Source organism: Acanthopagrus latus, chromosome 18 (genome assembly GCF_904848185.1).
Source record: "Acanthopagrus latus isolate v.2019 chromosome 18, fAcaLat1.1, whole genome shotgun sequence".
Classification (NCBI taxonomy): Eukaryota; Metazoa; Chordata; class Actinopteri; order Spariformes; family Sparidae; genus Acanthopagrus; species Acanthopagrus latus.
The window spans coordinates 16,366,482-16,382,101 of NC_051056.1; positions in this window are offsets into that span (position 1 = coordinate 16,366,482).

A 15,620-nucleotide genomic window follows, 5' to 3' on the forward strand; every position below is an offset into this window, starting at 1 on the left:
AAAAGATGGTGGATTTAGCCTTATTAAAGTTAAAACACTTAATGGGAGATGAAAACACATGTGCTTTTTTGCAACATTTCAAACATTTGGAATTGGAACTTAACTGGAACGTTGGAATCGTGAACGTGGTAGCATTCCTACATTAGCATTTAACTAAGTGCAGAACAGCCTCACAGCATGCCTGCTAGCATGGCAGTAAAGTGATGTCAAGTGGAACCGGTCTGTTTGAGAGCTGCCGCAGGTGTTCAGAACTGTAACTGTTGGGCATGGACTTGTGATAACGCTGCCGCTGTGAAAAGGATACTGTGTAATGTCGCTGTTTGAAACAAAACGCTGTCCCAGCATCGAAAATGTCAGACCCATAAAGTGACACATAAAAAGTGACGATATTATCTGAGATGTGTGTGAACTGGCCTCCCTTGATTCATCACAGAGTTCATCTCCTGCGTGTCAGTGGAGTCATCAGACTGTCTGTCTGCCTGGATTGGTTTTATTTCCAGTATTGTTCGCGTCAAGCAGAATATGTCTGTCTCCCACACATCCTCTGCATATTTCACATAATCCATGAGGCGCAGCTGAGACGCCGGAATATTCCCTCCCTGCAGCAGGATGCGAGTGTGGTCCATGATAGAAAAATAAACCGGGCTTTTCATCATGGGAGGCATCAATCAGCCAAGGAATCCCAGGCAGACAGACAGACTAGGCAGACTTACTTGTGACAAATGAATCAACACACTTTTATTCCATATATCCATTTTATGGCAGCCTGTGAAAGGGTAAAAGAAACCACATTATCCAAAAAGTAGTCTGCAGAGCCTGGAGAGTACGCTTATGTTGGCAAAACGCGCCATTCAATTGCTGGGCTTGTAAAATACACTATTTGTCTCAGGGATTCCCCCTCTCATACTACACACACACACACACACACATAGTTACACACTGTAACTGCTTGGCTCGTGTGCAGAGACATTTAGTCCTTCAAAAGCTGCATTGTGTGAAGGTCAGGAGAGTCTGTGGAATGGAGATCTATCGTTGTGACATTCTCCATTCTGTGAGAAAGGCCGGACAGCCGGCTCCTGTTACATAGGCTCCAGAGGAGAGCTGGATAAAAGGCAAGGAGTGTATTAGCCTTGTTCCATGTTTATGTGGATTTGTGTGCGTGTGTGTGTGCGTGCGTGTGCGTGTGCGTGCGTGTGTGTGTGTGTGCAGAAGCTCGAGAGCATTAGAGAGACAGTGACTACTGAGATTCTGATCTTATTATGACTCTCTGCCTTTCAGACGGATCAGAGGTGAGTGAGTAAGACACGGGGGTATCAGTAATTTCTTTCTTCAAAGGACGTCATCCTAAAAAACGATGACAGGATAAACAAAGGTTACATTTTGTGCTGACACTCGTTCTATTCAACATTCAAGGACAGCTCATCCCAAGGAAAAAAAACACATATTTTTCCTCTTACCTGTTTTGTTGTTTATCCATCTCGATTGTTTTGGAGATATCAGCCGCAGAGATATCTGAATGCTCTCGATTACAGTGGAACGAGACGGCACTCATGTTAACGCTTGTGGCGTTAGCGAGGAAGTGGTTGACTGCCAGCGTCGGCTAATGCGATGTTATATCTATTGTTTCGCCGTGAACTGTTTCGCTGTCCATCATCTTTTCAGTTGCTGATCGATCATTCAGTAACAGCAAAATGATTGTAAAATTCCCCACATTTATACAAGTTGCAACCTGGAACACAGCAGCATTAACACTATTGCAGCATCTGAGCCTCAGCACAGGAAAATGGCTGCAGTGTGAATAGAGAGGGAAGATATCGTCACGGCCGATGTCATCGAAACTCAGCAACTCACGCTGAAACAATCTAGATGGATAAACAGCAACAAAGGTAAGAGGAACATGTCCCTCGACCTGAAAGTTTAGGTTTCTTCTGAACTTTCAGGGGCAGAGACTGCAGGGTGAGCTAATCCTGATGTTGCCATCAGTTCTCCAAATTTTAAACAACGTAACGTCAAAATGGTGTAAGGTCGCAAGCCTGGCAACGTACCTAGGATGGCTGCCACAGCACAATGTCACGTAGGTCAGCGTTTCTTTTTGGTTACTGGTTACCTATTTCATAACGGCTGGACCCTGATGGTTTCATCACCCTTCCCGAGAAGTGAAACCACAGGGAGGGCAGTGATTTACAAATACGTTTTAAGAAAGCAAGGCAAAAACAGCTACCGCCCTCCGATTTCACTTTTATTTCCGCTCTTACTTCCTCTTTTTTGTCCACTTGCCCCTTGTCCTCCTCTCCCCTCTGTCAGATCTGCCAGGACACCCTTTTCTTGTAAATGACCCTCTGTACTTTTCCAGGTATGCAACAGGTTGACTGTAAATATTTGCCGAGGTCTGCCCTCAGGAATAATTTACAGGAAAGGCAAGAGAAACAGAAAGCTGACAACCTAACAGTATCGATCAGTGTCACACTGAGCCGGTGTAAATCTTCAATTGGCATGAAAAAAAAAAGAAAAGCTTTCATTGTCATGCCACAGCTGTTTTTCTGAGCAGATGTTCCTATTTAAAACATGTGTACCAGCAGCTGCCCTAATTTGGAGTTTTGCAAATCAGGACTACCGGTGGTGACACAGGCATGGCCAGCGGTGCTTCCTGTAGGTGTGTCTGAATCCATTCACACTACCTGAATCACTGGGTCATCCTGCTCTGCTAAACCCAACCCTACACTGTGAACTGACAGAGCATGGAGATAAAATCCATTTGGCTACAAGCCGTTAGAGACCAGACCAGTTTTAGAGATTATCCTTATGAAAAAGTACCATTCACAACACTGAGTCAAGGTATGATGTCGCCACATGTGTACAAGATTACGTTCAGTATTTGCTTTCATGTGGCCTCCGATCTCTGATGAAAAAAAAAAAATGAAAGGAATTCACATTCAGCAGAGTTTCATGGTTAAAGTCTAAAAGGCTCCTTTTCTTCACAGACAGCGATCGCTGACCGATAGTTGGAGCTTTTCCAAAACATGGACGGGAATGAAACTCTCCCGGTTGAATCATCACCACAAAAGATGAGGAACTGAATCACATAACGTCTGTTTCTTGGTTAAAACACACACATCCAAGCTTGCGTGTATAAAAAAAAAAGTTGAGTTGAGAAGCTGAGATTGCTGCTTAACTTTGCAGATTTAGATGAATGCAGTGACGCTGGTGGAGAGGGTGTAACAGCATTCTTAATTTGTGTCATCTCTGCTCTGAATCCTTCTGCTTATGACAGGGGTGCACAAACTGTTTCACTTGGAGGGCCAAAATGAAAATGTAATGGTGGGTACACCTCTTGTGCTGTATTGTTATTGTTAAAGGTGCACTCTGTAGATTTGGGAAACACATTTTAATCAGAAGAGAAAGAACTTTCCCGACAGTTCTATTTCATGCCTTGACAAACTAAATAAACAAATTTCCTTCATTTTCATGACTATATAAACTTAACAGACACACTAGCCTTAAAGGGCAATGCAGTTGTCTTTTATTGTTTTTCTTTTCTCATATTTGGCGGACCCTGCCACCTTTCTAGCTTCAAACAGTGTACTATTAGGTAATACTATTGGGTATTGTGGTATTTAGAGTCATTTGACAGGCTACACTGGTGGAAAAACATTATTTCAATTCAACAAAGTGGATATAAAAGACCTCCAGTCCCAATAAATAAAGCTCTAGTTTTATTTTAACTATCCACAAAAGGTTTCCATGTGGAGGAACGATGACGAGTTGTTATTTTTGTTAAAAAAAAAAAAAAAAAAGAAGGTTTGAATGGGAATGCTGGAAATAGCAACACACCAGCATGTGTCGGTGTCCTCCTCATCCTCAACCTTACACTAGAAGTGCCACATACCAAACATACATGGTGGTGATACTTTGACTGGGTGTTCGCTCTACCATCTCTCCTGTCTTCCTCCCCTGCCTGTGTGTCTCACCAATGTAATATTTCCCTGGATTGTGACATGTCACTTTCTCAGTTGTCGCTGCATTGCATCACACCCCTCTTCCTGGTGTGACGCAATGACACCGAGTCACCAGTTGAGCCAGGAACCCTGCCTCAAGTTCACCAGGTGCCCCCGATAGTTTCAGTGATGTGGTTTAAGCGAGTGTCCAACATACCTGACGTGCATTCTCCAGGCCTGAGGCAAACACTTGTTATGGAAACAATTCGGATAATCCGTGGCGTGTTCAGTATGTAGAGGAATGCTGTAAGCTCCTAAAATATTCCATCCTCTTGAAAGACGCAGGAGTGCTCCGTGCTTTGTCATGGTAAATACATGTGCACATCTTGTTCGCGGTTCTTGCTCAGCGTTCGCCAGGTGCCTCAGTGTGAGATCAAACATCAGTAAATGCCAACATGACCACAGTGAGTTCTTCACCTGGCGCCCCAGAACACACAGGAGTGTTGAGTGTGATGAAAGGACTCAACTGCTGGTTCTCTTTCATGTCAAACAAGAGCGATTAAGCACAGCCTCCGACCGAAAGCCGCGCCGGTGGAACATTCCGGGAGGGAAACACGATATGTTCGTTGGAAGGGGAGCTTTGAAGTTACCTGAGTGCTGCTGCCCCGTCACATGTTTACTCAGGTTACTACGGCCGGCTCAGAAGGCCTCACACCAGGAGAGAGAGGACAGGGGAGCAGCTGTGTAAAACATCCTCTGTATGAGTCAGTCCTGCTTGTGTAAATGATGTCTCCTTCAGGTCTTAGCTGTGCACAGGCAGAAGAAGGTGGCCGCGGGCTACACTTAGCACACACACTTCCCCTTCCCTCCACTGCCTCCACGCCTCGTTCACCACATTCCGGTATTTTCCTGCCACAACCTGTATTGGAACTGAAACGCTGTGTGTCAGAGTGCATGTGTGCGTGTCGTTCACCCCACTGAAAGGATAAATCATTGGCAGCTATAAATCCTGCCTACATGTGCTATTTGAAATCAAAGAGATTTTGTTATCTCGGTTCATTGTTGATGCTCAACAGAGGCCGAGTTTACAGAAAAAGCACTTTTTATTCCAACTTGGTCCAGTGGGGCACAGTGTGTTCTGCTTGGGTAAATTAAATTTCTACTGGTTAGACGTACCAGTTTAACACAAGCGCTTTCATCCCAACAGTGAAATACTTATTTAAGTATAATTTCCAGTTCCTATACAGGTATTTACATAAACATACATTTTCTGCTTTTTCATACTTCCACTTCATACTATTGTATATTTTACTCAGCTACATTTCTTTGATAACTTCAGTTACTAGTTACTTTGCAGAAAATGAAAGCATCGGAGCCAAAGGAGCACACTGACACTGATAATCCAAAAAATACTGAATATTGGATCTGATAATCAGCCACACCGAAAAAGTGGTCATCCCACTATAATTTACTTTTACTTGTGCTTATGATACTTGAGGACATTCATTGCCAGATAATTATTTTTGACATTTAAGTAGATTTGACATCAGACACTTTCTAATTTTTGCTCAAGTACTATTGATATGAGTGACTTACACCTTTATCAAAGTGATATTTTAACGTGGTATCTTTACTTTTATTCAAATATGCCTTTTTGAGTACGTTTAACTCTGATTGGTACCGCTGCATGTCCTGGTTTAACTTTGAGTTAGTATGGTTGCTGTGGCTCATGGTCACTTTTGATTTGATCACCTGACTGAATTAATATATTAGCTAATTTACAGCCTGTCTGTCTTGTGTTGCCCCATCGGAAAGATTTTAAGTGATGTTGCCATGTTACAAGATCTCAGCAGTTACTTCAGTGAGACTGATGTTATCATAACTGTGTATGTCCCTAAACACTCTGTTACTTTATCCTTAATCTCACCATTACTCTAACCTTGGCAGCCCACTCATATTAATTGCACTCAGCTAACTTGAAATTATTCTTAAAGTAGAAAGAAATGAATTACAGAATGCTCAGTCAATAAAATACAGGCCTGTCGAAAGTCATATCTCCACTCATACACTATAAAAGGTCAGCTGTCAGCAATAAAGGGATCAAACTAAAGGGGTGAAACAGATAGCAACAACTCTTCCACGATGACAAAGCTTAAAAGCTACCATTAAACTTTTTCTTTTTTTGAAACGATCTTATCTCAGAGTCTAACTGCACAGCACGTGTACAATTACTGCATAATATATATCAGGTTTAAAAGCCCTGGTGCCTGGCCGTCTCCTAACATCATGTTTCATAGTAATGCTGCTTAGTAATGCTTGGCATGCCAGCAATAACTGAGGTAGGAGCATACTTTCGCATATAGTAAAGGCCTCGTGGGACTTTTACACACATTCCTCAGAAACAAAGCAAAAGCTCATAAAAGAAACCTCTCTCTAACGGGAAGCTGAGCTCTTAAAGCTTTTAGAAAATGAGGTGCCTTTTTTTTTGCTTTGTGACTAAGAATGCCAAAAACAACCAGGAAGTGCTTTAAATCCTACTGTACGTGTAAAAATACAGGCGTAAAACTGAAATAGAAGCTACCAACTTGTGGTGCCCGTACCCGAGGGGATTGTGGGAAAGTGTTACCACCATGCCAATGGCTCCCCATTGTGGCATTGTGTGTACGTCTGTGTCTATTGTGCCTGCCTTCAAATGTCCAGGCAGTGCCTATGTTTTCCATTTATTCATCTGAAGGTCAAGAGTTAGTAAAACACACAAAGATTTCTTGGATGAGGTGACAGACCAGACGCTGGTTGAAAGCCCCCTCCCTCTCCACTTTTATCCTCACAACAATCACACTTCCTCACTTCAAACACTGTTATTTCAGCTTCTTTGTGTTTTGAGGGTGTACGCTGAAGATCCACTGCTGTACGGTGCGCTAATGAGGCCATATCCTCTTAAACTGTACACCGGCCATGTTGTGTTTCCTCTTTTAAAAATGTTTTTAGCTCGAAATGATCATGCAGTGTCTGCGTTGAGGCCACCGGCATTTCCATGGCATCACAGCAGCGGTGATCTCACACAGGCCACCCTCTCTTGACGTCTCTTCGTTTGTCATTTCTGCAAGTTTCGGCCCTCGCTCTGTTTCTTCTCCCTCATCGGTACTCATTTGAGTCAGGAACTGGTCAGAGAGGAATGTGGTGGCACAGCAGTGTGACACAGATGGTGCACCCACACGGACACTACAGAGTTCATAGAAGGGGAAGGAAAGAGTGAGAAAAAGGTGCTGTGGCATACTGTAGGTGTCTAATGAGGTGCTGGGTCTTTCTGACTGAGGCATTCAAGTGTATTAAAGAGAAAACCACATTTGGAGTGTGTGTCGTCATTGTAAGAGGGAAGTAATGATACGAATGTGACCACAATGGCCCAAATAAAGCAAGTAAGTGGCTCATATTACCTCCTACATTCCCATCCGTCATTTTTCTGAAGAATAAAACGTCTGTGACACATTCAGTCGGGGGAATTTAATGTGTTTTTACTGTTTGACTGCAGGTGTGTGAGCATGTGTGTTTGTGCTTCGTCTGTACAGTGACTCAGGGCCCCAATTATCGTTGGAGGACCGACGATGGACCAAAATGAGAAGACTTTTTGTGAAATGAGTCTCCGGTGGGTTCGAACTAGCGTTGCAGAATATGCTGAGGAGCAGCGGTGTCCCATGTATGTGTGATACAGTAGCTGGTGTGTCATGTGGTGAGAATGTACTGACCACCACGTGTCTTTCACTTTATCATCTTATCACACCAGGATGCATAATCGGTGCATGTCTGAGTATTTACAAAATGGCTTTTGGTCACATTGTGATCTCATGATGCCAAAGGGGAATAACAATAAGTGTTACATGTAGAGGACACCGGTCTTACTCTTTCTGTGGCCCAGTGAAGTCCACAAACTGCAACAAACAGGCCTTCAGGAGCAATTAGTAGTAGCAACTAGCAGTAATGACTTTTTCCCTACATGTGCTCTGCCAACAACAATAGCAACAAGTGGACAGCCAGCCACTTTCTCCCAGTCTCTAATCACAGTCTGAGCTCTGGCCAATATTATGTAAAGCCGTTCCATCTCCATGTTTCCAAAAGTACAGCATGCGTATCCATTCTGGGGCAGGTTCAAAATTAAAGTAGCACAATCTGCACTTAGGGCTCTTAAAATACTCCCTGCCTTCTCCTCTGCACACTGTTCACTACAAATATTGTGTATGACCGAGTAAGGCTGTGTGAAAAAAGAAAACTTTTATAGTAGCTGGTCCCTGGCCTGAATAAATACTGGGGTTATCTGACTGCTGAAGTGTTCTGGAAGGAGGTGGAAGAGGAGGTGACTGGCCCAGGAGGTTAATCATTGTATCATAAGCAACTCATAACGAACAGCTGCGCAGTCTCCACAGCCATAGCCACACACAGGCATTCAAATTTTGCGAAATATAAGTTTCCAATTGACGTGATTGGTATGCACGAGGGCACGCACATTTGCAGAAGCCAGTATAAGAGGCATGTAACATGCTTTATTCAGTTTGTTTGCAGCGTGTACGAGAATCCCTTAATGAATATTATCACTGTTGGAGTGGGAATCAATTAAAGCCTTAGCCAATGAACCACTGCAAGGGGCCAGGTAATTTTATTTGATGACTTGATTTATAGCGTATAGTTGTTGTGAGTGAACACGAGAGAAATCACTGCAGCACAAGACTACTTTTTGGAAATTTCCAGTCACGTCTGCGTTGATAAGCACCGCTGACGACAACTGATGATGTACGAGGGTCTTAAAGTGTTGCCCAATATCACAGAGGGAGATTTCAGCCACTTCCCTTTGTCGCTCTCTTCTGAGGGGCAAGAGGGCACTTGAAAAAACAAGGGGAAGGGTAAAAAATGGAAAGCTCAAATTTTCACACATGGTAGCTGTAAATTATGTTTTTGTTGACATTGAACTCCGGCGATGAAAACAGTGGCACGCAGAACAACGATGAAGAAAGAGGCTTCACTATTACTACAGATTGAGCGACGCGGTTACAACATCCTAAGTTCTACACTGAACAAAGACGAGCTGTAGAGCAGCATTCGAAAGAACCTGGATCAGCTGAGCGTCAGCAAAAACAGTTGTTATCTACCAACTTTTGCAACAGTTTCGACTTCCAGAGAAAAGCCACAAATCATGATTAAAAATGAATAAGAACTATAGTAAGCAATCTATTGTCACGCAAAGGTTTCTAACATTTGTCAATAACTGCTGACTAACACACTGCTTTTGCCTGCTCGTTTGTGTGCGTGTGTTTCTGCGAATATGAAGGCAGATGACAGCTGTGACACTGAGCATAAACACAAACCAAATGTTTCTACCCCTCCACATCCTCTTCTTCCCCCAGTTCCCTCTTTTGTTTATTTTAAGGGCCATTTATAATTTGGTATTCTTAGTGTGTTTGCAGTTACTTTAGGACACTAACACCCACCACCAAAGAAAGCCTCTTGAAATAGCACTACGGGCAGACAGACATGGAAGAAAAAACGCAGCTATGTTGGTGAGGAACAGGGTACTGGAAAAGAAAAAAAAGAAAAACAAAGAACAATCTCTGTGTTGATGCAAGACCGGCCTTTTTCTTGGGTGTGTAAGGTCAGCAGTGTGTCGTCAGTGTGTGTGTGTGTGTGTGTGTGTGTGTGTGTGTGTGTGTGTGTGTGTGTGTGTGTGTGTGTGTGTGTGTGTGTGTGTGTGTTTGGTGGCTGTGCGCCTGTCTGCGTTTCCGTCTGTGGTGCTTATGACTGTGCAGTAATCAGCCGGGAGGAAGAGCCTGCCCGAGTGCAGACAGCGTATCTCCCCTGGCCCTGAGGATCCACCCGTTCACACAATAAACACACACATGCATGCGTAGTCCCACTGACAAGAATACAGACAATAATATGTACGGTTTAGATTACAACAGTGTTAAGAAGAAAGAACCAGGAAGAAGAAGCAAGTGAACATTCTCAGCAATTGGCATGGGCAAGTGAGACAACAGTGCTGCAGTGTTTACTACGACATAAATAGACACAATGGTCTTGACAGAAGGGTTATTTTTACCAGCTGTGAAGCAAACTTGATATCGAGATAAGAGAATGGAAAACTGTCAGAGAGGGCGAAAAGGAGAATTGTGCGGGGCGAGTGTGAGGGAGGGGTGAGATAAATGTCAAAAAAACAAAAATAAAATTCCTGCGGAGGCTTTAAGGCCGAGCTGCACTGGAAGTTGTGGGTTAAAGATCATTCGTAGGGTGTTTTACTGTAAAGACTCAATCATTTTTTGACTGGCTTTAATCTTTAAACAGCATCGTAAGACTTGGTTCAATTGTTGTCTGGTCTGGACCTGTCAATCAACTTCAAAGAGACACGGGTTCCAAACTGTTGTTCAGCTTTTTGTGAGCTATGTATGCATTCATTTTTTGTTTTGAAAGGCGCACTATGTAGTTTCAGAGAAGAAATTCAAACTCAGAATTTCAATATTTACAATATTAATTAGGTAATAATACAATCTGATTTCAGAGGAAAAAAGGCCCACATAACGCTGTTTGATGCTACAAAGGTGGCAGGGTCCGCCACATATAAACCAAGGAAACAGCCTTGTCCTTTAAGGTCAGATTGTTTGTTCAGTTTATTCAGTCATGAAAAAAGAGAGAGTCTATTTATTTTGTTTGTTTAGGCATGAAAAAATCACTCAATGACAATGTTTCTCATCAGACTAAAATGTCTTCCCCAAAACTACGTAATGAACCTTTAAGAAGTTTTTAGTTTTTGTGCCTCTTGGGGACCGAGCTTTAACATAAAATACAACACTGTATTGCCTTAAAGTCTGTATAACACAGACCCTCTGAAACATGGCAATTTATAACATCTGTGCAAGTGGCTTATTAAGAGCCATATTCATCTTTTTTGTTAGGCATCGACCTCTGTAGCAATTATGATGGGAGCAAAGGAGGACGTTTTCTTCATATCAATTTGTTAATCAATAAACTAGCCCCCATAGTTTCAGCTGGTAGATATATGCCAGCTGAAACTATGGGGGCTATCGGACAATCCCCTCTTGCCAGTACAAAGTGGTGTTATGAGACAGGACCATTGCTGGTGGATACTGTCATTTGATCCATCTAAATATATCGATTGGCACATCTTTGAATACATTTAAATGGTCACATAAAAACTATTCTTTACTGACTCTCGAGTCGATGAAAATGTATAACACGTCCTAAAAATAATATCTGTCAAAGTCTGCTCTGCAATGTGCTGTGTTTAGGGAAATGTTGCTTTTCGGGAAATTCAGACTCCTACGCTGAGATTTTGATGAAGGAAAGCGACAAAGGCAAAAAAATCAGGCCAAAGAAGACATGACCTCCAAGTTTTAACAAATAGAAAATGATAAGAGACAGACATGATTGGGGCTCCCGAAGACGGCTGACTAACCTTGACCAGGAAAGGCTCTAACCTCATCGTAACTGTCTACTGTAATCCTACTGTGACACATGAGCACACAAAACATCTCTTTCAGTCACACAAAGAGAAACATGTGCAATCAATTACTTCAACCCACCCAGCTATAGAATCCAATAATGACTGTAAAACGCAACAGCAATTTTCTTTTATGATGTTGTTTTCCCTGCTTGGCATCACTTTCAGTTACTATAGAGATGGGCGGCAAAGACTGGTATAGACTCTCGGGAATGGTGTTCGATTCAGTGGTCACATTAGGCCGGGGGGGAAAAAAACCAAAACATCCATCATTACTAAGTTCAGCGGATGCTCTACCGCTGGTTTACCCAGGCTGTTTTATCTATATAAGGTGCTACCATGAGATCCTACACACTCACACACAGGGGTGAGAGGAATGTCTGTCCTGGACAGTAGCCAGTACCCACTGACTTCACAACAACCGCTGGAGCCCATCAGGCAATGAAGTGAGTCCGCAGTGATCCAAGCCTCTCAAACAAAGACTTGTGGTGCGGTGATGTAACTTCCTGGCAGGCCGAACAATCACTTTGATGTGGGGTCTCTGTTGGCGGAGGAGGGGGCGAGGTGATACCCCACTGGGAGGGACGTAGGTCGGAAGAGGAAGAGAGAGGAAAAGGGTGCCGTTAATGAGCACAGAAGCAGAGGAGGATGTTGTGGTCGGTCACAGCGCAGCTGTTTGGTTTACCAAATTCATTTCCTTCTCAGGCTCCCAAAGCGCTGAGATGCAATCGCTCAGCAGCTCCTGACCTGAATGTTAGGTCAAAAAGGAAAAAAAAAAACAATACAGAGATATGGAGGGGAGTGTTTGGGGAGGGACGGGAATTCAGTGACTATGAAGATGTCAGTGTCAGGAGTCTGTTATTAGAGTGGAGGAACTCCCAGAGCTACGAACACACCTGCAGTCACGAACAATCACACCACTGTCTTAGAAAAGCGAACTGAGGCCTTATTGGGCGGCGGCTCAGGGTGAGAGAGATAACGAGAAACTGAAAGCAGGTGGGGACGACTGGGGTGAATTCCAGCGCTGACAGTTCTGAAAGTCGGGTACAAAAATAGCAAAAATAAACAAACACAATCTGCGTGGTTTCTTAGGAAACCTGACAGCCCTTATCTGTTCTAGTGAACTCAAACAATCCTGCAGACATCAACAGACATCCTACAGCCTTTGTAAAAGAGCTAAAAGAAGTATTCATTTACTCACATGCTACCCTGGGAGAGGGTTAAATTTCACTTGCCCTGACGAACAAGCCAACCTCAAAGAACCGACACAACAAAGGCTGAACTGTCAAGTGCTTTGTGTTGCCCCTTCATGCCTCTCTGCCTCACATCTTCTGTTGAAGTTGCACTTGACGAAGTAAGTGTCTGTATTTGGTATTAAGAATAAAAAACAAACAGAGACAGAGAAAATACCCAGATATTGTCATTGTCAATCGGTGAATTGGTTTGTAAAACCAACTGATATTCAACTTATGGCTTGCACTAAATTGTTACCAGTTGTTACCATTGTCTTGTACCCAGCCCATGTTAGCCAACTGGAACAAGTAGACATTGTGTACAACATACAACTTGGCTCTACTAGCATCTGTGTTTGACGCTCATTAGCACATGTTAACATGCTAATACGATAAACTAAGTTGGTAAACATTTAAACGTTATGCCCATTAAACATTTTGTTTTCATGAAATATAATGAACTTTAAAATACATTTAAGAGTACCTACACAATGACTTTTGATTTGTTGCACACATAGCAGTGTATGATCGACCTATAGCACGAGAGTCCTGAGTGTCCTTGAGATATTGATTTATTTGCATCCCATAGAAATTGAACACCGCAGGTCTTGAGTTTTCACCTGGAGAACACTTTTGTCTGCAGATGTCCAAACATCGGTCAATAACAGACAAGGGAGGAGTGCCAAACACAGTTCAAAAACAGACACTTGACTACAACCGAACACCTCACAGTCCACTGTTAGCCTGATGTGTCAGGGCTCTAAGATTTTCTGACACTAGTGTCAAATGTAGTGCTCAGTTATACTGTAGTCAAACTTCCAGGTGTGCTACACGCTGAGGCTGTGACAGTTTGGGTTGGGTTGTAAGAGTGACTCCAACTAATCCAGTTCACAGGGAGAGGATCAGAGGACGTATAAAAACAACTGCTCCCACAGGGATGTGTCACATTCAGATGGGGGGCCCTATTGTCCCCCGACAAAGCTTTGGTGTTATGTCACATTCCCGAAATCCACGCTGGGGAAGGGGGCTTGGGGAAGGAGTGATATTTTTCACACTGAGGCACAAAGCCACCGAGCGTCGGTCTCCGTGACTCACACATGGGGAGGAAAACGGGCTGAGTAATCACAATAATAACTGCCATCATCCTGCCGTCTCGACAGTTGCTACTAACCGGGACCTCCTCCTCGCCAAATCAGATAGATCACTCCTCAAGATGAGACAACATTGCAGTTGAATCAGCTGTGTCGCTGCATGTGTGTGCTGAGCACGCTAATTGTAGTGTGTTACTAATCACTCAATCTCTCAACTAGTAATGGGGCAGATTTTAGCAGGGCTTTTCACTAAAGTGGCCCACTGGGGCCTGACTCTGTGGCCTTGTGCAAAGCTGGCAGTCGAGTGCGGTGTGTTGATAAAGACGGAGCAATCTGGACTGGGAGATTTGCTGTGGTGTAATGGGCAAGCATGAAAACTAGATGTCATCTCTCTGCCGGCCAAGTGCCTCCATGGGTTCAGCCCTTTCTCCCTGTGTGTGCGTGTTGTGTATGTGTGTGTGTGTTTTTGTGTACTTTTTGTGTGTGTGTGTGTGCTGGCAGAGGGAGGTCAGGGGCGCGTCTGCCACGAGCTCAGCTCTTGCTGTGAGAGAAGCCATCATCCATGACCTCATCCAAGGAAAAATCCCCCTCTCCTGCCTTCCTCTCCTCCCTTTTCTCTCCTCCTGCAGCTGAGCTCTGAGCGCTCTCTCTGCATTCCTGCTCTCTGAACAGCTCCCACACTGTCTCGAGGCTGTGGCAGGAGAGAGGGAACACACAGAGTGTAACAGTGGGTGGATGGACATACGAGAGCAGCAGAGGGGAAAGTCTCACTGAGGTCACGGACCCCACTAATAGTCTGTGGGCTGCTTAGGCGGCCCTGCGGGGTGGGATGTAAATTTGTCTGGGAGTCAGAGGGATGAAGGCAGATGAATGAAGAAATTCAAAAGAGGAAAAATCATTCCTTTATTTGCTTTAAATTTTCCAGTCCTTGATTATGGGTGTTCCATCATACATTGAGAAGAAGGCAGGGTAACGCCCCGAACACCTTGCCAGTCTATCAAAGGGCAATACATAAAGACAGTCTAACATATTCAGACACTGGCAGCGTGGCTCCATTGGTCCACCGCTTTGGTCTAGACAACCATTCATTCTCATTCTCATTCTCAACAACCACTGAATAGATTGGCATACATTTTGCAACACACAATCATGGTTCCCATATGAGGGGACCAAGTAGGACAGGTCATAAAAAGGATGATTCTGATGACCAGCGGACGGGATGCGGGTGGGTGAAATACGTCTTATATTTCATTTACATTGGCTGCAGTGATCCCGTTAGAAGGCGAAACAAAGAAAGTGAATCTCTCCATTATCAAAACAGCCGGCAGCTGCCCTACGTCCAAGCTGCTGAATTTCACTGATTATTTAAATCTCCCAGAGGAAACGATCAGGATCTGATGTTAATACATTTTCTCCATTATTTTACACATCAAAAGCTAATACAGGGTTCAGATTTGTAGCGTACAGTAAAACTGTTTGGATCGAAGAAGCCGTCCTTCTGATAAATCCTGAGCTCCATCAGACTGTCTAAAAGAACATTGGAGGCTAATTGAACATTGAACTGCTTTCTGCTTTTCTTTGATTTCTCCTCCAACGCATGTCTTACTGCACAAACACCTTACTTGGACAAATCTGCCATTGTTTGCATCATGTTGCATACAATGCACAGCAAATTGCTTGCGGTCACGGAATGTCAACAGCTAGCAAAAGCAAAGCACTCTGTTAACACCTCATTGTAATTGTTTAGAAAGCAATTTTGCTGCCTGATGCGCATGTAACACGTCACGCTAGACGCCGACACTGTTGTGTAACATGCCACGACCATCGTGCCTGCTTGCTTTCTTAAAATTCTAGACTGATT